The sequence below is a fragment of the Eulemur rufifrons genome, chromosome 8, assembly GCF_041146395.1.
Source record: "Eulemur rufifrons isolate Redbay chromosome 8, OSU_ERuf_1, whole genome shotgun sequence".
Taxonomy (NCBI): domain Eukaryota; kingdom Metazoa; phylum Chordata; class Mammalia; order Primates; family Lemuridae; genus Eulemur; species Eulemur rufifrons.
This window is the reverse complement of record NC_090990.1, coordinates 48,557,555-48,582,262: the sequence shown is the minus strand read 5'-3', so window position 1 is coordinate 48,582,262 and position 24,708 is coordinate 48,557,555. Positions and strand designations below refer to the sequence as shown.

The window sequence follows — 24,708 nt, the reverse complement described above, 5'->3', positions numbered from 1 at the left end:
GGATTATTGATAAGGATGAAAATTCTCTAATAAGCTGCTTTTCCAAGTGCACTAAAATCCTTTCCAAAGCCACTTTAGAAACTCTGACAAATTTCAGGAAAATCAGTTTATTTTCCAACTCATCTAGGTCCTGCACAAGCATACTTGTTTTCTAGCACCTTTAGGATGGTCCTGTGATCATTATGACAATGCAGGCTCATGAGGAGACCTCAAACTCTGGGCTGGTAGTGCACGCAACTTGGTCACCACTTTATCAAAACATATAATTTGAAAAACATGAATAAATGTCTCCACTGAATTCCCACACCAATTATGGAAAGCTACTAAAGATTTAGGTGTCACTTTAGAAGTCACTCTATTTGTGGATGGCCCAGCAAGAGAAGAAAGCCATGCTCTTAGGGAGATTCCATGAAAAGGTGGGTACCTGAAGATTAATGCTATTGAATAAAGGAAAAGCAGTTATTTTTGACATTTTGACAATCACTTTAGGGTCTGGTTTTTATTAGTCCTATTTTTGCCTTTTAAAAAGCTTATTTTTTTTTCCTGAAAATGTCAGGAAATTTGGAACAGAAACTTACAATAAAATACGCCCCCTGACCTTCTGATCTATCAATCTTTCAAATAAACAAAAATATTCAGAGAAGCCTAGAAGAAGGTATTTCTTGGTAGTTACCTGATATTAGCTACCATATTGATCATTACTTAGCAATTGTATTTTTGGTAAGTGGGAGTACGAGGCAAAGGGAGAATGCAGAGAATGAGTGTGTGTGTGCATAGGAGAGAGAGAGAGACTCGATAACTCATTTTCACTCCAAATGCTTTAAAATTTTACGGATGCCAAACAGGACACCCTCTTTCATATTTTTTCTCCAATCATTCCATTTTGCAAGCTACATTATTCATAAATGAGACATTCAAGAAATATAAATTCTGAAATAAAAATGTGCACACCACCAGTGGAAAAGCAAACAAAAGCAGCTAATGTACTGTGGCTAAAAAAATTTTCAAACAAAGTGGCAGTAATTTACTGCCCTGCTCTTAGCTGGACCCCATGAACATAATCAGAACCCCCAGGACTGATGGGAAAGTGTGATTTACAGTAAGTCTCAGGCTAATAAAAGAAAATGAAAAAGCAAATTGCGCATGAACATGAAAGCTGTATTTCTTCCGCTTTCAGCAACCGAATCAAATTTCCAGCAAGAATTTCAGAGTGAAACTTAGAAGTCCCTCAAGAAGCAAACTGTAAGCCAACCAGCATCTCTTTTTGGCCATTGCTCCAGACATCTGAATGACATAATTGATATTTAGAAATGACAGTGGTTAGAAAGGTGCACACTATACCATCTGAGTCGTAGCAAAGAAGTGGGTGGACCCGGGTTTGAGTCCTGACTATGTCAGTTGCTCTCATGTGTCCTCAGGCAAATTATTTCACCTCTCCAAGTTCTAGTAATACTTGTCCCAGACTGTTGTGTGGATTAAATGAGATAAAGTACATAAAGCACTTAGAAGGATGCTTCGTACATGGTAGTCTCAGTAAATTCAGTTATAAATTTTAAATAAAAAAACATATAATACATTTTGATAAATGAGTTAGTCTAGCTAAGGTGCTTAGAAGAGTACCTGGTACACTGTAAAATCCTACATAAGTGTTTGTCATTATTAACATACAGTAAAACTTTAGTTGATCAGAATGTTTAGAAAAGTGGTGACTAAATTAATTTATTTTCTCATTCAAAACCTCCAAACCACTTCAGTGTTCAAAGTTCTTAAAAATCCTTCTAAAATGTATTAATGTTAGCCTATTTTCCAAGGTAAGTATGATATGTTAAGTATCAATTTAAAACTTTTTACATTGGATTGTGCCTGGCTCCAGGAACACAAATCAGAAGCCCTGGGTTCTGTTACCAACTCTGCTACCTGTCAGCTGTGTAACTTTGGGCCTCAGTTTACTCATCTATGAAACGGCTCAGGAGACCTGCCATGCCTTTTTCTCGTTTTGGTTACTATCAAATGCAATCATGCATGTGTAATTATTTTCAAACAACAAAACATGAGGCAAATAGAAGATAGCATAAAGTTGTTATTATTGTTCTTTAGAATATGGAAGCCTGTTTCTGGGGATGGTATGCACAACATATGAAGATTCTGGATTATACAAAGGATGTGGCACTTTTTAAAAACTGTGGTAAAATATACATAACAAAACGTACTGTTTAATCATTTCTAAGTGTATAGTTCCGTGGCATTAGGTACATACATGTTGTTGTACAACTGTCACCACCATCCATCCTCACAACCTTTTTCATCTTCTTAAACTGAAACTCCATACCCAGTATACACTAATTCCCCCTTCCCTCCAGCCCCTGGTAACAACCATTCTACTTTCTGTCTCTATGAATTTGACTATCCTAGGTACCTCTTATTAAGTGGAATCATACAAAATATTGCTTTTTAAATAAATCCTTTATTTTTTAACAATTTCCATCTTTGTCTTTAACAGTTGAGTGCAAAAAACAATGGCAGTTAATTGAGGATTTCATTTTGTGGGGTCCAAATCCTTGAGGTTTACAACGGGACTGTGATTAAGGAACGAAGACACACTGTCCTGACAGCATCCTAATCCCTGATGGGGCTGATTACGATTGCTCAGACTGGTCTCCATTGCACTTTTAGAATACCTCTGAGAAGCTGTGATGTTATAAGGCTGTGCAATGAGGACTAAGGAATGGGATCTGGTCCCACGTCTGCCACACAAGTTAATTTTGTGTGAATCATTCTCTTCTCCAGGTCGTACTGTTAAACTTGAGGCAGATTGGGCTAAATGATCCCAAAGTAGTGTCAACTTCATATTCAAGTGTTTTGCTGACATTTTCTACTTTGCAAGATACTAAAAATTATCATTCTCACCCTCTCCAAACCTTCATCTAGGAACAACATATTTTGTATAATGAAAATGGAAGAAGAGGAGGATACCTGTGATATTTTTCCTGGGAAAAGAAACTGGGGGTGTGGGGTGGGGATTGAAGTGATCTTGGATGTTCCTGGCAGTTAGTGTTGTCATCTTTCTTCTGATCAGGAAAAAACAGAAACAAAAACAGAATACAGAGGAGTTTCATAGCACATGTTATTTCACCCTACACGCACGCGCGCGTGCGCGCACACACACACACACACACACGTGTGAGCAAAAGCTCTGCTCAAATTCAAGGCTGTACCTTCACAATAGGAAAGAGAAATGCTGAGTTAAATCATCTGAATTTAGAAGATAGAGATACATGATCATTTTTGTTATTTGTGAAGTAAAACCAAAATATACAACAGCTCTAGAATTCTAAGGTCCAATTCTATTGAGTACAAAAAGCAACATACCCAAATATAAGATGCCACAGACCAAAAGGGTTATGTATTTGGAGTGAACAAGCATCCTTAACATTCATGAACTTCCCAACTGGGGTGCATTTGTATAAGGAGACTCTCCTGGTCTGATAAGAGCCTGGCTCTGGGAAGAAGAACAAGATGACCCAAATTCTTTGGGGAGGAGACACTTTCACACATGAATCACCCAAGAAAAATGGCAGCTGCTTTAGAACATTGGCTGCCTGCCCCAGAAGATGACTCTGGGGGGCTCGGTCTGCAGGGACCCACCTTCAGCATGGAAAGCACTCAAGGATAGAAAGGCTAAGTACCTCATCCATCTGACTAGTGTCAGGTGACAACTCATGCATATTACCATTTTTTCCCCAGACAGAGGAGCCGTTGGTTGAAAAATATATCCTCTACTGGCCAGTACTAGGTAGATTTTAATAGTAGGGATATTTCCAAAGCTGTGTGTTCCAAATAGCTTCATAAATACTAACTGACATGACCAAAAACACATCAAATAATGTAATGACAATTTGTAAAAATCATATGCAAGTTTTATAATATATCTTTTCCACAAAGGGATGAGAGAAGTTAGGGATGAGTTTAATGGGTCTATTCCCATTAAATTCATGTCAGGGATGGTGAATTCCTGAGTCATAAGATTTTAGCAAGGAAAGATAACTGAAGTATCAGTTATACCAATACCCCCAGAGCATTCCTGATGTAGCATTCCCCCACAAGGTCATGCAGTCGGCTTCAAATCCCCGGGAAAGGGAGATTGTTCCTTCACGAAGGAACAGGCAAAGGTGATAGACTACATGACCTTACACTAGGTCTTTCGCTATTTTGGAATGTTGGTGTTCTCATTTATGAAGGACAGGAACTATTTTATAAGACTATGTGAAAGTGGAAATTGTGTGCAAAGCAGCAGTTTAGCAATTATCAATGAATCTTAGGTTTCTTAACCTTTTTGGTTTTTTTTTTAATTGTTAATAAAAATGTCTTTCATATATTGAGCTGAAATCTGTTTCTTTATAATTTTTACCTGGTGGTCTCAGTCCAAACCCCTCAGGCAATGTGGAACCATTTTGTTTTTTGTCTTCTGTAAGGCATCACTTCCAACATTTGAGACAGTCATAAAGATTCCTGTAGTCTTCTCTTATCTTGCTCAAATCTACCCACTGGCCTCCATCATTCCTTAGGACTAATGAATAACTCAAGTCACACACGTTATGGTGTACCAACAGAACTGGGAGCAGACAAATTGGGAGCAAATTAAGGCAGGGTCCCTGCTTTCAAGGAGCATAAATGTACGATAAAGTCTGGGTAAAATAAGGGCTAAAAAAATCAGGCCAGGCACAGTGGCTTACTCCTGTAATCCTAGCACTTTGGGAGGACAAGGCAGGAGGACTGCTTGGGGCCAGAAGTTTGAGACTAACTTGGATAACATTATGAGACATTGTCTCTAAAAAAATTTAAAAATTAGCTGGGCATGGGGTGCATGCATGTAGTCCCAGCTACTTGGGAGGCTGAGGCAGGAGGATTGCTTGAGCCCAGGAGTTCGAGGCTGCAGTAAGCTGTGATCACGCCACTGTACCCCAGTCTGGGCAACAGAGTGAGACGCTGTTTCTTTAAAAAAAGGCCTGGGGGGCACTCAATCAAAATACAATAAAAGTATCATTATTGAGTGGGAGAAAGAGCAACTAAATTTGACTGGAAAACCAGAGATGACTTCACGGGAAATGACATTTGAGTTGGATGGTCAAGAACTGCAAGGATTTTGAAAGGCTTATACTGGGGGAATTAGCATAGGCAAAACATTGGAGAAGTGAAAGTGTGTGAGATGTTTTAAGAAAGGTGCTATGTACTGAACTGTGTTCCCCCAAAATTCATATGTGGAAGCCCTAACCCCCAATGCAACTGCATTTGGAGATAGGTCTTTTAGGAGGTAATTAAGGTTAAATGAGGTAATAAGGGGTGGGGCCCTAATTTGAAAAGAATGTTGACTTTATAAAAATAGGAGGAGAGCCACACTCTCTCTCTTTCTTTCCTTCTTCCCCACCAGGTAAGGGCACACAGCAAAATGGCAGTGGCCATCTGCAAGCCAGGAAAAGAGCCCTCGCCAGAAACTGATCCCTGCTGGATCTTGATTTTGAACTTTCCCACCTCCAGAACTGCGAGGAATAAATGTCTGTTTTTTAAGTCGCACAGTCTGTAGTATTCTGTTGCAGCAGCCCTAGGAGACTGATACCAAAGGGCAGTTACAGAGGAGAGTCAATGAGTAAAGAGCAAGGAGAACAGTGTGGGGGTATAATGACCAACAGGCCAGAATGAGGACATATAAATGGCCAACATCTGCAGACAGAGAAACCAACATCCACATCTCAGTTTTACTGCTTTATTAGTTGTGTGACCTTATGTTAGTTACTCAACCTCTCTGAGCTCAAAGTTCTTCTTTGTTAATGGTAGAAACAGACTACACATAAGGAACCATTCATAGTGCCTGGCATGCAGAAGGTCTCTATAAATGTTAGCAATTATTATCGTATTTTATTGTTATGTTATTATAATTAATGCTGATCACAAAACTAATACTGAAGCAAGACATAAGAGTAATATAGGATGTTAAATGATCTGAATATTTCTTAAAGGTGTCCTCTAGCTAAAGAATGGTACTTACTCTTTTATAACATTCCTGATGGCAATTACATCTCCTAGAATGCCAAGAATAAAAATCTAATTCTGAACAAGGAAACTTCATTTGCAGGAAAACAGCAGGAATTAGGAAAGAAAACGAGGATGCAATTTTGGCATTCATATGGGCTAAGGAGAAGGGACTTAGGTCATGGCCAGATATGTCTTTGATCTACTTTCTATTTAGCAAAATCCCATGCATCCTATAATACCCAGCTCAAATGTTACCACCGCCATAAAGCCTTATCCAAAACTCCCCCACTCCTTCTCTTATGTGCCCACTTCATTTGGTCTGTTTCTCTCACTAGACTGTAAGCACCTTGAGGACAGATGCATATTATTTACTTCTGTAGCCAGCACCTACCACAGTGTCTGGAACATAGCTCAACAAATGCCTACTGAATGAAGTAATGGTACAAAACAGGAATGCTGACTTTAAAAGGTTCAGAGAAACAGGAAGGTTCAGAGAATCAGTCTATAGATTCTCAAAAACAAGATTTAAACTATACACATTTGCAAGAGCGGCAGTTCTCCCACATTTAAAACAAGACAAAATATAATCATGATAGGGGCTCTGTCTATATCCTTTTTCCTGTCAACAGGTATATCTATATCTTAGATAAGAACCAAATTATTATAAAACACAAAGTCGGGATGTTATGATGTTATGCTAAGTGATAGCATCAAATAATATGACAAATCTAACATAGTAAAAAATAAAAAGAATAGCTTATAGTGAGTATTGGGATACAAAATACCAATTGCACAATGAGAGTATAAGAAAAGAGAATTGCAGATAAATGCCAAAAACTGTGAGAAACTCACAAGAAATTTCATTAACTGCAAATTTGCCACAAGTCAACAATAAGATGATGCTACCGAGCAGCTGAGAATTTTGGTTGCAGAAATAAAAGCATGAAATGAAGTAGTAGAAATAAAAGTGCAAAATGAAGTGTTGGTACAGAATATTGTGCTCACTCCAGGAGGCAATCTTTTGTGTGAGAAGGACCTGGAAAACAAGCTAGAAAGAGAAATAATGAAAAGAATGAAAACTGTTCAGCTAGAGAAAAAGGAGAGTCTGTGGTCAATGATACTATAACGATAATGCATTGTCAAAGTCATGCACGATCTCCCCTCGTTCTTGAAGTATTCTCATGAGGTCTAGGTGTCCAAACAGCAGGTCCTCTACCTAGAACAGACGAGGTCCCAGAGGCTATTCCTCATTTTATTCCAAAGTTCAAAGCAACACTGGGACTAATGAGGGAACATGTAGGTAACAAAAAGTTTCAAAAGATTGTTGGTATTAATATATTATGACATTGATTTTGATTCATCTTGCTTCTTTTCAAAGTATTTACAAATTTATCTAGAGATATAATTTAGCATTCTTTATTAATCAAACACAGCATACACAGCTTAGAAGCTTAGAACTAAGGAAAAACTTGAGTTGTAATCAAGTCTGAAATGACCACACACAATTGCTAAATAAGGTAGAATCAATGTCCATTTGCTCCAGCATTTAGCTTTGTTTGTCTGCCTCAAAGTCAGAATGTGTAATAACAGTAATTTTTGAATCCCCATTTTATAGATGTTAAAACTGTGGTTTTAACCACAGAGGTTAAGCAATTTACCCAAGGCCATACAGCTATGGAGTGCCAGATCAGAAACCCAGGCAAGTCTGAAGACAAGGTCCAAAGAATAGCCTCCAGATGCTCTCTGAGAGGAAAAGGGACTAGGACACTGAAGAGTGAGAATGAAGACCAGTTGGCTCAATATCAGAAAGAGCTTCTTAACCTTAGGGCTTCTCCAAAAGAAAAAAAGGTCACCCTCGTGTAATGTCACTTAAGAAAGTATTGAGATAGAAGGGACAACCACTTATGAGACTTTTGGAAGAAGGGAGTCATGTATCAGGTAGAAGTTTGGATTTTAAGATCTTAAGGGTTATTCACCTTGGAGAGTCTCTGAGTCTAGGTTGTGGAGAAAAGTTGACTCTGGCACCAGATTAATTTGCTGTCCTCTTTAAGGCTGGAAATATTGCTTAATTTGATCCAGTCTTTGAAAAGGAACTGATTACTTATAATACCTTCAATAAAATGTAAATGACTGTTTCTATCATCTTGGAAAATGGAAGGCTTTTCTAAGCATGACACCAAAGAAAAATATAAAAGACAAGATTGATAGGCTTGATTTCATAAAAATAAAATTTCTCCATGTTAAAATACACAAAGAAACAAAATTAAAAGTTAAACTATGAAAAAAATGCAGATTTCAAATCAGTTAACAAAAGTTAAATACATTAATAGTAGAATGAGAAAAAGCAATGAATATTTATTAGAGAAAAAAGGCCACTAAACAGAAAAAAATAGCTACTAAAAATTTAAAAAAGCAACCTCAGTTATCAAAGACATAGAAGTTAAAATAACAATAACATACCATTTTTACTTTTAAAATTGATAATGACTAAGAAAATGACAATACCTAGTGTTGGTGAAGGTAAATATTAGTAAAATGGGGCATTCTCCTGCACTACTGCTAGGGACATAAAAATGCAGATACATTTAAGATAATACTATGTAATAAGCTCTTTCATGAGGCCAGATACTGTCCTAGGCCCCCTTAAGGCATTTTTCCTCATAATATTATTTAAAACAACAAAAAAATGGAATAAGCCTAACTTTTCAACAATAAGAGGTACGTTCAATAAATTATTAAAAGCCTCTACAATGGAACACATTTAATATGACCAACAAAAATGATACTGTTAAAAATATTAAATGATACAGAAAGATGCTCGTGATATTCTTGTTAAAAGACAAACATCATTTATAAAAGAGAATGCCTCAGTATGGCTCCAATTTGGTAAATACATGTGTAAAAATATATGGATTAAAAAAGACTAAAAGAATACATGTTAGCAGTAACATAATTTTGGCTTAGTTTTATTTCCTAGATTTTCTACAATAAGTGTTTAGCTCTTGCAAATGTTTTGAAATCTAGTTTTTTTAAAAAGGAAGAAAAAAGATTTAAGGATAAGGACAATAAAAGGTACAGGTGACCGGCTAGGCTCACCTTGTAAGATCTGAGCTGCCGAGAGCCATGTTCCTAATAGAAGTCTCCTGCTTCGACTGACCCCAAGGAAGAGGACTCAAACTGTGTAGCTGGATTCTGAAGGGTCTTTCAGGGTTTCCCCAGGCCTCCTCCAAATCTCTCTCTTGGCAGGATGAGGGCTGCTGAGAGCTGAGAGGGCACTGTCTAGGAGGTCTCTGTGATACTGGGAGGATGGGCTAGAGTGGACCCCTCTGACTCTGTGCAGGATCTAGCATCCTTATGCTACTCAGCACCAAAGTGGCACTCATGGAAAGGCCAGCATCTCAGGGTCTGCCCAGATACACCTGTGCTCCAGGGCAAAAGTCTGATTCAACTATCATCACTAGTACTGGATTCCTAACGGGAACCTTAGCAGACAGATATCCATCACCAGCAGAAAGCCTTTCTCTGAGCTCTTGTTCTCAATGTGTGGTTGCGTTATTAGAGTTTTCTATTACCTCAACTTTTCCCCCATCCCTGGCTCAAACATTCCTTTATACCTAAATAAACTTTATTATAAAGTAATAAAAATGAAAACAAAACACCCATAAATAAAAAAGAGCAATATCAACAACAACAGAAAGCACGGTCTCTAAATATAATTACTAAGATCTTACCTCCTACTCTCATATTTCTTCTAACACACAGGTCTGGTACATACTTAGAGATGACTGAGTATCCCCTAGTGTTTCTTGACGTAAGAATAAAGACATCTTCAAGTCACTTTATTGTTTACAAAGTACAACATTGCATCAGGATCTGGGAATGACTTCAATGGACATTTTTACTCCCGTGTGACAACTGAGAACATGGAGTCCAAAGAGGTTAAGTGACTGGCCCAAGGTTATTTTATTAATTAGTGGAAATGCCAGGACTCTTACTTGGTATTGGGGCTGTAGCACTAAGTAAAAACAGCGTGGAGACTTTAAATGCATCTTGGTAGTCCTCACAGCACTAACAGTACAGAAGAACAGCATGACAAAAACATATCAATGTGACTATTTGATTTAGCTTTCTTATTTTTTGTTTTATTTAGGCAAAATCCATATGCATAAAATTAACCACTTTAAAGTGAACAATTCAGTGGCATTTAGTACGTTCACAGTGTTGTACAACCACCACCACTGTCCAGTTTGGAAACATGTCCATCACTTCCAACGGAAACCCTGTAGAGGTAGTCATTGAGAATGAGGACTTGGTAGCCAGGGAAACCTGGATTTGAATTCTGACTCTGCCATTTACTAGCTGAGTCACTTTACCTCAAACTTGTCTTCCTGTCTGTCAAACAGACATAATAGTATCTACCTTGTGGAGTTTTTATGGCACATTGAATGGTGCTTAGGAAGTGTCAGGTATCACAGTACTTTTCACACAGGGATTTGCTGACTCCACCAGAAAGTGAGGCTTGTGAGAGTAGAAATTTTGTGTTTTCACCTTTGTATCCTCAGCACAGTGCCTGGCACGTGGTTGATACTCAATAAATACCTGTAGAATGAATGAGTGAATATTTAAGTGTTGGTGGGGTGGTGTTGAAATTACAGTCCTGGGAAGGATCTTTGGAAAGAATGCAGCTCTGAGTTCAGAAGACAAGTAAAGGCCATGGATAGGACATGCTTGCAGGTCAATTTGAATTCTCCACAACCATCATCCAATGGCCAGTGTCAGTCATTTCTGACGTTGGGTCCACAAGTAATGGAATCATTTGCCAAAAATGATCAGAAAGTAAGTTATTCTTAGTTACAACAATTGGGGGCAGAGGCTGGGAAGCCCTCTGAGGTATGTGGGGATTTGAACTTCCTAAGCTCCTAGACCAGCTAAGGCTCGGGACATTTTTCAAAGCAAATAAGCATTTGATGGAATAAAATCAGGACAAGAGATATTTAAGCCTGGGATCTTAACAGGAACTGCCCTGAAGTAATATCACTCTGAACTAAAAAGATGACTAGTGAGCTTCTCATGGCCCTACAGGAAACCTTGCCTGGTGCAGGAATGCGAGGTTTTCCAACCTTGTCTAAGAGAAGTTCCCACACACTCCACTGCCTCATAATGTCTGTAATGGGTTGCAGAGCTCACTGTCTGCTGACGGCCTTTCTGCCTTCCTCTGTCTGTGGGTCCTTATCCCCAAATAAAGGACCTGCCCTGTTTGGGGACCGACTTCTGTAAGCTCAGGAGGGCTAAAGTGGGGTTGTAGGTACTTGGACCCCCAGGAAACATCCCAGAAAGAACGAAGGGCCGACCCCTCCCTCAGGTGGCTGTTAGCTCGGCCTAGACAGGAGGGATGTGAGACTCCCGTGCTTCAGGACAAGTCTTATGTTTTCATCCTTCTCTGTAACACCTACCATTGCCGGAATCAAATGATTCTGAGCATATCTGTATATGTGGAAGTAACTGTTTAAAGTCTTTCTCTTCCACTAAATCGTGGAGTATCCAAAGGCAAGACTTTTTCGGTCTTGTTCATTATCGTATCTTCAGCCCCCAGGACAGACCTTGTCCGTGCTGGGCACTCAATAAACATTTGTCGAGTAAATGAATCTACGGCATTTTATTACAAACTTCAATTCGGTTTAGAGGCAAAATAAATATATTGGTTAAGAACAGGAGTTTGACTTCTGGGTTCACTGCTTTGTGATTTTGGGCAAGTTGCTTCAATCTCTGTTATTAGTTTCCTAATGTTACTGTAACAAATTACCACAAACTCGGGGGCTTAAAACAACAGAAATTTCTTCTCTCACAGTTCTGGAGGCCAGAAGTACAAAATCCAGCAGGGCCACATTCCCTCTGGGGGGCCGGGGTAGGATCCATTCCTGACTCTCGGGCTTCTATGGGCTGCCCTGGCATCCCAGAGCTCGTGGCTGCATCACTCTAAACTCTGCTTCAACCTGCACATCATTTTCTCCTCTGTGGGTCTGTGTAAAACCTCTCTCAGCCTCTATCTTACAAGGATGCGTGTAGGCATTTAGGGCCCACCTTGATAATGTAGAATGATCTCATCTCAAGATCCTCAATTTAATTACGTGTGCAAATATCCTTTTTCCAAATAAAGTAAAATTCACAGGCTTCAGAGACTAGGACGTGGATGTATCTTTTTTGGGGGGAGGGGGCCACCATTCCAACCCACTACTTTTCTCTAAGGCTCAGTTTTTCATCTGTAAAATGGACATACTATCTCTTAGGATTATTATGAGGATTAAATGTGATAATCTATGTAAATTACTTAACATGGTTCATGGCACATCAAAAGCCCTCAATAAACGCTAGCTACTAATAACTGGCATTATTTCATGAGGAAGGGAGGTTTTACTCACAACATCCATATGGAAAAAGTGATGGAGTTATGCCAAGACATTCAGGCATTTAAAAATATGCCAATATCAATATCAATCTATCCCTCTCTATATTTGTTCAATCACGGTTGGAGCTGGAGCTCAGCCCTCTCACAGATGTCATTACGTCTTGTACTTACAGCAGTACCAGAAGGCTGGGATTCTTCCTATTTTACAGATGGAAAAAAAAAAAAAAAAAAAACAAAGCTTAATTTTCAAGAACCTGGAGTTAGCCACAGAGCTTAAATAGAAACCAAGGATTTCTCACTCTAAGTCCAGGTCTTTTTTATATTACCTCAGAAAATTAAGGACAGAAATGGAGAAAGTTCAAAGCACCTACTCCTGGATGAATCACTTGATAGAATATTATGGAAAGAGTCGAACCACAGTGCAGATTAGCCTAGAAGAACTCTAAAGCAGTGGTTCTCAAACCTTGTTGCACACTAGAATCATCTGGGGAGTTTTGAAACCTCTCAAATCACAGACTGCGCACCAGGCCAATAAAATAAGAATGGGGGGTGGGGAGAACCGTCCTAGGCATTAGGAATTTTTAAAATTCCCCAGGTGATTCCAATTACAGCTGAGTTTAAGGCCTACTACTTTTTCACTGGTACTCAAACTTGAGTGGGCATCAGAGTCAGCTGGGAAGATGGTAAAAATGGCGAGGCTTAGGGTCCAGCCTGCTTCAGTGGACCTGGGTCTCTCTCCAGGTGAATCCAATGCTCATGAAAGAGTACCTGAAGCCACTACTGTAAAGTACTTTTCGGTTCTAGTTTTCTGATTTTCACCATTCATTCGTTCATTTGTTTATTTATGAAAACACCTGTACTAGATGCCTAAAAAAGACATAGTTCCTGATCTCAAGAAGTTCACAGCCTGGCATGCTGTTCTTAACCCTAAGTCCTTTCCATGCCACTCTTCCTGCTTGAATGGGAGATCCATGAGGGCTTTGCTTGAAATGAAGAAGATGTTTAAAAACTATTTCTTGCCTGAGGGAATAAGAAGGGGAAGGAGAGAAAGAAGAGGAACACACATACAAACAAATGTCACCTAGCAGTGTGGCGAGGAACAAGGTGTGATTACCTACGGGGCAGGGGGGGCAGGAGTCAGGAAAAGCTTTTTGGAAGTGGTGAAGTCGGAGCTGGGTCTTTAAGAATGACAAGAGGTTGGGAAGGGTATTCTCATCATAGCAAACAGCAAAGTTTGCACAGATGCTGGAAATAGGATGGGGAACAACGAGTAGTTTGGTTTTAGAGCATAACAACCAAGGGTGGAGGAGGAGCAGGAAACTGAGGTTGGAGCCAGAGGTAAAGCACTTTGTATGATCTCTCTTCCCCCTCCCTTAGCCAAGTAGGCCTCTAAGTCCAAAAGTCCCTTCAGGCAAGGGTTGACCAAAGCCACAGGCCCAGGACTAGAAAAGACTTCCATGATCCCTATGAGCAGGACTCTGGTTACAGGTTTTTGGAAGCACCTTCAGGCCAAACTCCAAAGCCATTTCTGAAGTGGGTGCACCGAGAGGTGCCGTTGGTAGGGGACAGGTTTAAATCCAAACTAAAAGACATACAGGCGAGGAAAAAGAAAGGCTGGGAAAGGCAAGAAACTCTTTCTCTGCTGCTTCCTAATTATTTATGAGTCCAAATATATGCCTTATCTTAGCCAGGAATTAGCAAAAATGGCACCAAGGGAGTCAGGAATCTGCGACTCATGATAGTAGGGAGGTAAATCTCAGTCCTGATTCTAAATGGTAAAAACAAGAGCATCATCATTTCCAGGCTTGTTCGCCTGCTCCTCTGTCTCCACCAGGGAAGAGCTGCTGGGAGGAAAGAGCTGGGGCTCTGTGTTGCTTAAACAATGGCCACCTAGGCCATTTGCAGAGCACCCCTCAGGAGTCCGTTCCTTTTAGCTGGACACCCACTGATAGCAGCGGACAGGGGAGGTGGGAACAATGGGAGGGATCACGTGCCAAGAGCTGGAGCAGGAGTGACCAGCTAGAAAGACTTGTGAGTGGTGGGGAAGATCCTCTCTGCTCCAGTGATGGCATCAGCAGCAAACCCCTCCCCTTTGAGCAGGCTTTGAAGAATCAAGATGAACCACAAAGTCATGTTCCCTCTGTTTCATGACAGAATTCCATATCCCTCACCTTCTGAATAGACTTATCAAGTAAAGAGATTAACAGGGGTCCAGGAGAGAGCTGCTTGGTGGAAGGGGAGCTGATTTCCAAGTCATGTGCTTCCATGCTGGATTCCAGGCAAAGGGAACAAGAGCTTGTTGTCAGCAAGGGATACAGCAGACACAGCAGAGCTGGCAAGAAGCTCCCCACATATATCCGAGTCCCTGCTTTCCTATCAAGAAGGTGTTCTCACGGCTTCCAGGTCTAGACCAGATTTTTTAAAAAATCAACGTAAAGGAAAGGGAAATTAACAGTGGAGATTAACTTTGGAGGATCAGAAAAAGCTTCTCTGAGATGACAATGACACGAAGACCAGAAGGAGGCAAACAGCAAGGGAATGAAGATTCTAGGGAGAAGGATGAGCGTACGCAAACTACCCTTGGTCAGGAAAGAGCTTGGATCATGGAGGAACCTAAAGGAAGCTGGTGCGGCCGGTGCACAGCCAGCACAGGAGACGGTGCAAGATGAAGTTCCAGAGACAGGGGCAATGGCTGGATCGTTAGGGCCCTGTTTGAATGTACCCAACTATTACCCCAAAGCTGGGATTTCCTGACTTGTTCTGTGGTTTCATTGCTGTTCTCTATGCAAACCAGTATCAAATTATAATCCCTCTGTGCTTTTGGGGCTTGAATTCACATTTTTCTCCCCCAAAGAGTGAGAGAAATCTCTAATCAGATTATAATCAGTAATGATAATCCCTTACACATAACAAACTTTATGTATTTTAAAGCATTATACACAAAAACACAGAATCAGTTTCAAGAAAAATGTCTTTTTATTAAAAGTAGCTCCTAGAATTCTAAAGCCAGGATGGATATGAGAATATCTCCTCATGCTGCAAGGAGGAAACACTGATGAGGAGATTTATCTAAGGTTCTCACTATTGTTTCATGAGAGCAGCATTATCCAACAGAAATATAATGTGAGCCACAAATGTGATATGTGAAATTTTAAACTGTCTCATAGCTACATTAAACAGGATCAGGTAAATTAATTTTAATAATATATTTAGCTTAATTCAATATGTGAAAATATTATTTCAACATGTAATCAATATAGAAATTATTAATAAGAATACTTTAAATTCTTTTTTATGATAAGGCTTTGAAATCCAGTGTGTTTTATGCTTATCCTACATCTCACTTTGAACTGGCCACGTTTGAAGTGCTCAATAGCCACAGATAGCTAGTGGCTACTACACGGGACCATGCAGTATTAGAGCCTCACAATGGGTAAGGCATCCAGAACAAGGATTGACACCTCCCTTTTCACAGGTGAAAACACTGGTGCTCAGAGCCTAACAGGTCACTGACCCGGTGATGGAGCTGAGCAGGGACTGGAACCTAGGTTTCTTGTCAAGTACTCTTTCCCCACATCATACTGTCCTGCCCTTGGGAATGAGGGGAGGGTGTGTCAGGTACCAGTTATGAGCACCCGTCTATATGCTGGAGACTATGACAGGGCTTTATACTTTATTTAATTCTGACAACAACTCTTTGAAGTCGGTGTCATATCTCTCATTTTCCATATGAGGTTACAGAGGCTCAAACTTCAAGTGCTTTAGTAGTTGACAAGTGCTTTAAAGGTGATACCCTTTAAAGAAAATGATGCTATCAATATTAGAAAGATGTTAAAACTCAATAGAAAGCTTCAACAATAGGCTAAACCAAGGAGAAGAAAGAATTTCAGAGCTAGAAAACAAGGCTCTCGAGATAATCCAGTCCTTCAAAGAGGCAGAGAAGAGAATAAAAAAAGTCTGAGTAATCACTGAGTGAGAGCTGGGACTAATGTGAAGCAAACTAACATACGAATCATAGGTATCCCTGAAGGAGAAGAAAAAGGAGCTAAAAGTATGAAAAACCTATTTAAGGGAATTATTGAGTAAAACTTCCCTGGTATCCCCAGAGATTCAGACATACAGATACAAGATGGTCATTGAATACCAAGAGGATTCATAGCAAATAGGACATTTCTAAGACACATAGTCATCAACCTGACCACAGTCAAAATGAAGGAGAAAATTCTGCAAGCAGCAAGACAAAAGCAACAACTAACTTACAAAGGAAAACTCATCAGGATAACTGCAGACTTCTCAGCAGAAACCTTACAAGCCAGAAGGGATTGGGGTCCCATCCTCAATCTTCTTAAACAGAATAATTGCCAGCCTAGAATTTTGTGTCCTGGAAAACTAAGTTTCATAATTGATGGAGAAATTAAGTCTTTTCCAGACAAGCAAACACTGACAGAATTTGCCATGACTAAACCTGCCCTGCAGGAAATATTCAGAACTGCATAATACATGAATCAACACAACAGGTACCCACCCATGTAAAATGACCCCAAGAAACTCCTAAAACTCACAACTTTTATAAAACAGTATGACAAGAGAGAAAACAAAGCAATAAGGCACTACCCAACATGATGAACAGATCAACATCTTGCATATCAATTTATCACTCAACATTAATGTTCTGAATACTTCTCTCACAAGACATAGGCTGGCTAAATGGATGAAAAAACACAACCCAAGTATCTGCTGTCTCCTGGAAGCACATCTAAACCACGAGGATGCACACAGACTCAACATGAAAGGATAGAAAAATATATCTAACACAAATGAAAATCAAAAAAGAACAGGGTAGCCATTTTCATATCAGATAAAATTGACTTAAAACCAACAAAAGTAAAGAAAAACAAAGAAGGTCATTATATAATGATAAAGGGAGCAATTCAACAAGAAGACATAACAATCCTAAATATATATGTGCCTAACATAGAACTTCCCAGATACATACAGCAAATTGTATTATAGCTAAGCAAAGACATAAATAGGACCATCGTAATTGCTGAGTACCTCAACACCCCACTGTCAGAGCTGGACAAACCATCAAAGCAGAAAATAAATAAAGGAACAATGGACTTAAACTGGACTCTAAATCAAATGAACCTAACAGACATTTGCAGAACATTCTATCCCAGAACTACTGAATGTACTTTCTTGTCAGCAACACATGGGACATTCTCCAAGACTGATGATATCTTAGGCCACAAAACAGATCTCTACAAATTCAAAAAAATCTAAATCATACCACGTATCTTCTCAGACCCATGGAATAAAACTAAAAATCAATTCCAAGAGCAACACTCAAACCTACACAAAGTCATGGAAATTAAACAACTTGCCACTGAATGATTATTGGGTCAAGAATGAAATTAAGATAGAAATAAAAAGATTCTTTGAACTGAACAATAAAGGGGACACAAGCTATCAAAATCTGTGGTACTCAACAAAAGCATTCACCAGGGGAAATGCCTTAAATGCCTACATCAGAAAGACAGAAAGATCACAAATTAACAATCTAATGTCACATTTCAAGGAACTAGAAAAAGAAGAGCAAACCAAACCCAAAGCCAGCAGAAGCAAAGAAAAAATGAGGGTCAGAGCAGAACTAAATGAAACAAAAAACAAACAAACAAAAAAATACAAAGGATCAACAAAACAAAAAGTTAGTTCTTTGAAAAGATAAACAGAATTGACAGATCTCTTGCTACGTTAACCAAGAATAGAAGAGAAAGGACCCAAATAGGCTCAATCATAAATGATAAAGGACACATTACAACTGATACCACAAAAATACAAAACATCATCTGTGAATACTACGAAAATCTCTATGCACATAAAGTAGCAAATGTAGAGGAAATAGACAAATTCATGGAAACACAGAACCTTCTAAGACTCAATTAGGAAGATATAGAAATATCAGTGATCAAAGACTTAATTTTCAAGATCTCTATTTGAATCAGCAGATGTAATATCTGCTTCTCTGTCCATGAGGATATTGATTAAACTTATTCTAGAGTCAGAAAAAAAAAAAGACAAGGAAAAAAAATCCTGAACAAAACAATAATGAGCAGTGAGATCAAAGCAGTAATAAAAAATCCTACAACAAAAAAAGTCCTGGACCAGGACCAGATGGATTCACAGCAGAAGTCTACCGAATCTACAAAGAAGAGCTGGTACCCATACTACAGAAATGATTCCATAATATTGAGAAGGAGGGAATTCTCCCTAACTCATTCTATGAAGCCAATATCACCTTGATACCAAAGCCAGGAAAGGACACAACAAAAAAAGAAAACTAGAGACCAACATTCCTTATGAACATAGTTACAAAAATCCTAAGTAAAATACTAGCAAACCAAATTCAATAGCACATCAAAAAAATAATCCACCGTGAACAAGTGGGCTTCATCCCAAGGATGCATTATTGATGTAAATCAATAAATGTGTTTCAGCACATAAACAAAAACCAAAACAAACACCATATGATCATTTTAATGAATGTAAAAAAAAAAAAAGAAGCATTCCACAAAATCTAGCACCCTTTCATGATAAAAACCTTCAAAAAACTAGGCATAGATGGAACATATCTCAAAATTATAAAAGCTATAGATGAGAAACCCAGAGCCAACATCATACTAATTGGGGAAAAGTTGTAAACATTCCCCCTAAGAACCAAAACAAGACAAGGGTGCCTATTGTCACCACTTCTACTCAACATAGTGCTAGAAGTCCTAGCCAGAGCAATCAGACAAGAGAAAGAAATAAAGGGTATCCCAATCAGGAAAGAGGAGGTCAAACTATCACTTTTTGCTGATGATATGGCCTTATATCTATAAAAACTCCAAAATTCCACCAAGAGACTCCTGGAATTGATAAATAAATTCAGTAAAGTCTCAGGATACAAAATCAATATGCAGTAGAATTTCTATATGCCAATAACAGCCAAGCTGACAGTCAAATCAGACTCAATATCATTTACAATAGCTACAAAGAAAATAAAATACCTAGTTAAATACTTAACCAAAAAGATGAAAGATCTCTACAAGGAGAACTACAAAGCACTGAGGAAAGAAATCACAGAGGACACAAACAAATGGAAAAACATATCATGCTCATGGATCAGTAGAATCAACATTGTTAAAATGTCCATACTGCCCAAAGTTATTTACAGATTCAATGCAATCCCTATCAAAATACTGACATCATATTTCACATACCTAGAAAAAATATGCTTTGTTTGGAACCAGATAAGAGCCTGAATAGCCAAAGCAAGCTTAAGCAAAAAGAACTAACCTAAAGGCAACACTTTGCCAGACTTCAAACTATACTATAAGGCTATGGTAACCAAAACAGGATGGTATTGGTACAAAAATAGAGACACAGAACAATGGAACAGAACAGAGAACCCAGATATAATGCCATCTACCTACAGAACAGAGAACCCAGATATAAGGACATCTACCTGCTGATCTTTGACAAAGTAGACAATAATGCACACTGGTCAAAAGAAGGTCTATTCAATAAATGGTGCTGGAAAAATTGGATAGCCACAGGAAGAAGAATGAAACAGGTTCTCCATTTCTCACCACTCACAAAATTTAATTCAAGATGGATAAAAGACTTAAATGTAAGGCATGAAACCATAAGAATTCTAGAATAAAATGCAGGAAAACCTCTTCCAGATATCAGCCTAGGCAAAGAATTTATGACTACCCCAATGGCAATTACAGCAACAACAAAAATAATTTATTTGATTAAATTAAAAAGCTTCTGCACAGCTAAGGAAATAGTCAACAGAGCAAATAGACAACCTACAGAATGGGAAAAAATATTCATAAGCTATCTATCCAATAAAGGGCTTATAACTAGAATCTACAAACAACTCAAACAAATCAGCAAGACAAAAACAAACAACCCCATTAAAAAGTGAACAAAAGACAAAAACAGAAGCTTTTCAAGAAAAGACAGACAAATGGCCAGTAAACATAGAAAAAAATGCTTAACGTCACTAATCATCAGGGAAGTGAAAATTAAAACCACAATGAGATATCACCTTACCCCTGTTAGAATGGCTTTTATTAAAAAACAGTAGATGCTGGCATGGATGCAGACAGAAAAGAATATTTATACACTGTTGGTGGGACTGCAGATTATTACAACCTCCATGGAAAACAGTATGGAGATTCCTCAAAGAATTAAAAGTAGGCCTACCATTTGATCCAGCAATCCCACTACTGGGTATCTACTCAAAAGAAAAGAAGTCTTTTTATCAAAAAGACACCTGTGTTTGAATGTTTATTGCAGCACAATTCACAATTGCAAAGATGTGGAATCAACCCAAGTGACCATCAATTCATGAGTGGATTAACGAAATATGGTATATGTATACCACAGAGTACTACTCAGCAATAAAAAGAATGAATTACTGCCTTTTGCAACAATTTCAATGGAACTAGGGACCATTATCCTAAGTGTAGTATCTTAACAATGGAAAAACAAACACCACATGTACTCACTATTAAATTGGAACTAACCGATCAGTACACATGTGTGCAGAAGGAAGTAAAACTCAGTGGACATGAAGCAGGGGGAGGGGAGAGAGAAAAACCTACCCAGTGAGTACAGTGAACACTGTTTGGATGATGAGCAAATTTATAGTTGTGACTCAAGCATTGCAAAAGCAAAAATAAATAAATGGGACCTGGTCAAATTAAAAAGTTTCTGTACAGCCAAGGAAACTATCACGAGAGCAAACAGACAACTTGCAGAATGGGAGAAAATATTCACATGCTACATATCCGATAAAGAGCTGATACCTAGAATCTATATAGAACTCAGGAAAATCAACAAGAAAAAAAATCAAACAACCCTATGAAAAATTGGGCAAAGGACACGAACAGAAACTTTTCAAAAGAAGATAGATTAATGGCCAAGAAACAATGAAAAAATGCTCAACATATCTAATCATCAGGGAAATGCAAATCAAAACCACAATGAGATATCACTTATCTCCAGTGAGAATGACCTTTATTAAAAAGTCCCAAAACAATAAATGCTGGTGTGGATGCGGAGGGATAGGAACCTCATACACTGCTGGTGGGACTGCAAACTAGTACAACCTCTGTGGAAGGTAATATGGAGACACCTCAAAGAGCTACAAGTAGAACTACCATTTGATTCAGCAATCCCATTACTGGGCATCTACCCAAAGGAAAAAAAGACATTCTATAAAAAAGACATCTGCACTAGAATGTTTATAGCAGCAAAATTCACAATTGCAAAGATGTGGAAACAACCCAAGTGCCCATCAATACATGAGTGGATTAATAAAATGTGGTATATGTATACCATGGAGTTCTACTCAGCCACAAAATACCATGGTGATCTAGCATCTCTTGTATAATCCTGGATAGAGCTGGAGCCCATTTTACTAAGTAAAGTATCACAAGAATGGAAAAACAAGCACCACATGTACTCACCATCAAACTGGTATTAACTGATCAACACTTAAGTGCACATATAGTAACAACATTCATCAGGTGTCGGGCAGATGGGAGGGGGGAGGAGGGGATGGGTAAATTCACACCTAATGGGTGCAGTGCGCACCGTCTGGGGGATGGACATGCTTGAAGCTCTGACTCGGGTGGAGCAAAGGCAATATATGTAACCTAAACATTTGTACCCTGTAATATGCTGAAAAAAAAAGTTTTAAAAAGATAAAAATAAATTATAAAAAAGAAATAAAGTCCAAAAGTGATCCATGTAACCAAAAACATTTGTACCCCCTTAATATTTTGAAATTTTTAGAAAAGTCATTAAAAAAAGATGTTGTTTAAGGCCCAAACCTGCTGAATTTGGGTGATTTAAAATACTACATGGCTACCCCAGGAATTCCTCTAACCAGCTACCAGTTTTGAAAAGGGAGCACAAGGATGGATGAGCTCTCAGAGACCCCAGTCCCAGGGGGACTGCTGATCAGCTTGCCAAGTGCCAAGGCAAGATCTAGTCCATCCCTGCTCTGCCACCTTCACTCACTGACACAGCTCCAGATATATACAATCAGGAGCACAATGACTCAGTCATCCCATTTGGACTAGTTAAGGATCAAGCTCTAAACTGTAGGCTAATTAATACCATTTAAATAGACCAATTATGTGCCAAGAACAAACCAAGTAACAGAGAGGGGGGACAAGAGGAAGAACCACTGCCCAACTAGAGAACCCGGTCACAGGCCTTGATGGCAAAGCTCTGGGGAAGAGGTGGGCTTAAGGGCTGAGTCTAGTCTGTCTACTGTGACCATGCAAGCGGCGATCCTATCACAACACAGGCATGCGACCCACAGACATGCTTTTTGGCCAGGAAAACAACCTTAGGTGATAGATACAAATACCCCCTACCCCCACTGCACAGGAGAGCAAGAGGAAGCTCAGAGTCATAGTAACTCTAGAGCCCAAGCTCATAAGAACCATGCTGTACACTTCCCTGCTATGTATAAAGCTTCAAGCTGGGAAAGAAAGCCATATTTAAAAAGGCAAACCAGGGCAAAAATACCCCCAAATCTAGACTGTCAGCACAGAGAACTATTTGCAGTTGGAAGCAGCCTCAGTATTTTTTTAAGTAGTAGGCTCCCTCCCTTTCTGCTACCTATGGGAGCAATTTCCAGTCCTTTCTCCAAAAGAAACATTTGGCCTTCTATAGAGAACCTCTGAGACTTCTTGTGACTGGATAGGGAAGAAGGGGAAAGAGGCCCTCCTCACACCCACCCCAGCTCTCTCCCGGGGAGCTGAGGTTGAGCCCCTGTGGATCAATTTATTTTAGGTAGTATTTGGTTCTGAAGCATTTGTTTCAGAAATTACCCTCATGGGCCATCAATAGCAGCTTTCAACGGCTCTTCTCGGGTGGCCTTGTCTCTTTTAAATTTCATTTCCTGTTGGAAAGGATAGACAGGTAACTGTTTCATACCACTGACTGGACTTGTTCAACAGAACACTGGGACCTGAGCGAGGCTGGGAGTCACCGTGGGACTGACGGTGGAACAGAGCAGCTGGGTGACGAGGGAGGCAGCGGGACACACCAAGTGATGGATTTTGTTTTACCGCGTCTCCGTGTTAGGGAATCTGCCCCCCAGGAGGAGGGGATATGAATGCCTGGGAGACAGTGCACTCAGCTGCCGTGGTGATCAACAGCACGCAGTATGCAATAATATAATTTTCCTGTTGGCTCCATAAAGAGCTTGCAGAGTGAGTTTACATACTTGAAAGCGCCTACCACAGTTCCTGGTACAGAGTAGGCACTAAGTTTACATTCACTGTCCTTTCCTGCTTTTTAGTTAAAAAATATTCTACAAATATTTGTTGAAAATCAAATGCTAGGCATTATGCTTGGTGCTGGAGATGGGGAGGAATGACACACAGGCTCTATTTTTATCTGTTTTAATTATAATAGAAAAAGAATGTCCACATCAAATTTGAAAATAGAAAAAAATGATCCTAAAAGTCCTTTGATTTAAGGTGAAATGACACCTCACTTCATCCCACTATTGTAAAATGCCTGATAAAGTATAACCAGCAAAATAACTTTGCCTATTGCTCTTTTATAAAATAAAGTTACTTCTTCTCAGAGAGGAAATACAACTTTCAGTGACTGTAATAGCAGATGATAGAGTGCTGGTCATAAAAGACCATATTTGACAATGACTTCTGAGCTCTTTTTACCACAGTAATCTCAGAACCTAGAATCATGCCTGAACTAAAGAAGAAACTCAGTAAGTCTGTTGAATGTATTTGTACGTATATGCATGAATGTAGCTTCTCACTAGATAAGATTTGACTTATCATTCCACACATAGTTATTAAAGATTTCCTATGAACAAGAGTCTGTGCTAGATTTTGTGAGGGACACAAGGCAAAAAGAAAGAAAGAAAGAAAAAAAGAAACAAGATAGAAATTCTACCTACAAGAAACTTCCAGGTTTAAGGGCAAGACAGACAGGTATATAAATCACTACGATATAATATAGACGATGCAAAGAGAGGAACAGAGAAAATGGGAGCTCCAAAGAGGGAAAGGCCACTTCCTGCTGGAGGAATCAGACAAAACTGTGAATAATATAAAATTTATGCTTGGTCTTAAAGGAAACGTAATTTGTTGCCTTGCAGAAGGGGGAGAATGGGTATTGGCAAAGAAGGAAAAATAATTCAGGTGGAAAAAAAGACAAAAGTAGAGAGG

The 24,708-nt window shown here is 39.1% G+C and overlaps 1 protein-coding gene across 1 annotated transcript in view; it reads right to left on the bottom strand.

The window, feature by feature from the left end:
• Positions 1-24,708, bottom strand: part of ROR1 (receptor tyrosine kinase like orphan receptor 1) — a 373,290-nt gene that overhangs the window by 128,644 nt on the left and 219,938 nt on the right. The window lies entirely within an intron of this gene.